We start from the raw sequence: 2,775 nt of genomic DNA, 5'->3' as shown, positions 1-2,775 counted from the left end.
CTCCCAGCCCAGAGGCCCTCCCTCCCTCGGCAGCCTGGCTTGGGAAGCTGGCCTCATGCAGCATCCCCACTCGGCCACTATGGGTGCAACGCGGACCCCATGGAGGCCAACCTGGAGAATGCGGACCGGAGCTCTGCATCCAGCTGCTGCAGATGCCCTCATTGGTCAACTACCTCCCGATCCTTCCACGGGCCCCATTGATCCCTCTCAGCACCAGCCATTTAGGCCAGGGTGGCGATCGCCCCAGGGACCCCCGTGGAGCGCCGGGCTCGGCCCGGACACGCCCCCCGGGTGGCGATCGCCCAGGAACCCCCGGGGAGCACCTGGCTGGGCCTGGACATGCCCCCCCGGGTGGCGATCGCCCCCGGGACCCCCGCGGAGCGCCTGGCTGGGCCCGGACACGCCCCCCCAGTGGCGATGGCCCTGCGGACCCCCGGAACTAACAGGATTGTGCACAGCCATCTTGGTCTTCCCAACGGCTGGATAGGCCACCCGGAGTCCCGCCCCCAGCCTCTGGCAGGCCCAATCATGGGCATAGCAGAGTTGCGGTCAATTTGCATGTTTCTCTATTATAAGGTAGGATTTTTTGGCTGCTGGTTTTTCCTTTAAATATTTCTTAGATCTTTTTGGGGGGGAGGGAGGTGACAAAAGATGTTTATTTAGACTAAGTCCCCTGATACATTCATACATGTAAAAATATATAATCTAAAGTCAGGGCAATAATAATTAGGTTGGTGTCACCTCCCCTCCGCCCCTGTAGCACAGCCTTTCCAGCAGCTCCCTTCAAAATCCTGGAGTGTGCAGGGCAGGGGTCACTTCTTGGCATCTTCTGCCTGAGTTGCCAAATCTGCCTCTTTCTAAGCCACCAAAAATATGGCTCGTTCCTTCTGGAAAGCTGCCAGCTCTTCCAAACCGAGGTCCTTCACCACTCGAATGCCCAGGGAACGGGCAGAGCCAATGATGGAGCGGACAACAGAGGACAGGACATGTCCCGCAGGGTGAAGGCATTGTCCTGAGCTTTAACACAAGCAATCTCATACATGTGCTTCAGGGTCACCCGCTCTGCCACCTCCTTCCCTGTCTGTTGGGCTCCTTTTTCAGTCCCAGCAGCAGCCTTTAGGAATGAGGTAACCGTGGGTTTTCCTATCTTGATTTCAAACGTCCTGTCAGGCTGTGCAAAGATCTTGGTCCCTGCCTGGATTTGTGGATTACTGTACATCTATTTACTTCCTAACAACCAACTCCTTTGAATAGATTTGTTTCTTAAAAACAACAGCTTTATTACAATTATGAGTCCTATTCCATTGAATTCCTGATATGACTATGAGCCTATATCTACCTACTTTTATTAAAATATCAGAACCTAATCAAATCTGCATTATTTTAGTGAACAGTTACTGAAGCTCTATATATCAAAATCTTTACATCTTTACATCTACTTCCTTTTTATCCTCTCTACAATGATTATTTATGATATACATGATTCTTTTATAAAATTCAGTTTGTATTTTGTTTGAGAATTCCCTCCTCTGATATTTCAGTTTAAATTATTTTGATCAGATAGGAATGTTTTGCTAGCTACATGTTCTTAGTACTGTAAGAACCAATGTCTTTGACAATGAGAATTTTAAAATCCTATTTTTAACTTCATATGCACAGCCATCTGTTCACTGCTTATAAATATGTGTTCTTTCAAATTTTAACCTTCAATTGCAAATGGCGAATATTCCACATATGTTCCCAAATGCTTCTATTTACTATTTTATTTACAATCAATACCACTAAAAAGACAGTCAAGTTTTATTTATTCATTCATTCTTCATGTATTAGTTAATTTAGCAAAAGTGTATCATTGAGTATTTATTTTGTTCCAGACATTGTAATGGAGTTGGTTGGTATAATCTTCCCAATATATTTTATAAAGAGCTGAAGGTGAGTAAAAAATTAAGGTAAAACTAGTTGATCAAATAAGCAAATCTATTTTGTTATCTAATGAAACTCTACCAATCCAAAAATAATATAAATTCTTTAGTCATTAAGCCACAAAAGTACAAAGAAAAAAATAGCATCACAATTGTGGAAGCTGGAAAGCACATGAATGAGTGGGAATATCTAACATAAACAAGCAATATGAATCACAAAACTATCAAAGGAAAATTCAGAACCAGCTTAATTGTTTTTCATAAAATCCTGAAAGTCACTAGGGGGCAATCCTGAACATGGGTGAAGGACAAGAGGACGATACTAAAGATTATCTGAAAACCTGTCCAAGAATCACTCTAGTAACCAAATCCCTTTCTTAACTTTGCTCAACAATGTGTTTTTTCCTCCCCCATTTTGCAAAAAAAAATTGGACATTTATTCTGTGGATGAAAAAATTAAAAAGAATAAACAATAATACAGTGTCATTATAAGCAAACTAGGCACCACACTTCAGCCTGAGGAAAAATTTGAGCATGCGTATTAAAAGTGCTGACATATACTCAGCACCCCTCTTTTGCTGAGTTCCATGGATTACCAAAGTACTGGAGCCAGGTCTTAACTTTTCAAGAAAAATATTGAAGGGGTCTTCTATTAGGAATCTTAGCCTTAGAAAAGAGAAAAAGAGGAGAGAGAAGAGAGGAGAGAGAGAGAGAGAGAGAAAAGGAGGCCTGTGATAGCATAATCTCAGCTAGAATATCCAGTAAGATTACCCAGTAATAAAGCTCATATTTTCAGTTTCCACTCACATGCTCAAAACTTTCACAAGCTTTATAGTGCTATAGTCTCAAACAC

At 43.0% G+C, this 2,775-nt stretch overlaps 1 pseudogene; it reads right to left on the bottom strand.

The window, feature by feature from the left end:
• Positions 1–812: 812 nt before the first annotated feature.
• LOC103304965 (39S ribosomal protein L11, mitochondrial-like) lies at positions 813–1,219 on the bottom strand (annotated as a pseudogene).
• Positions 1,220–2,775: the final 1,556 nt, after the last annotated feature.

This window comes from Eptesicus fuscus, chromosome 5 (assembly GCF_027574615.1).
Source record: "Eptesicus fuscus isolate TK198812 chromosome 5, DD_ASM_mEF_20220401, whole genome shotgun sequence".
NCBI classification, from domain to species: domain Eukaryota; kingdom Metazoa; phylum Chordata; class Mammalia; order Chiroptera; family Vespertilionidae; genus Eptesicus; species Eptesicus fuscus.
This window is presented reverse-complemented; position numbering and strand designations above follow the sequence as displayed.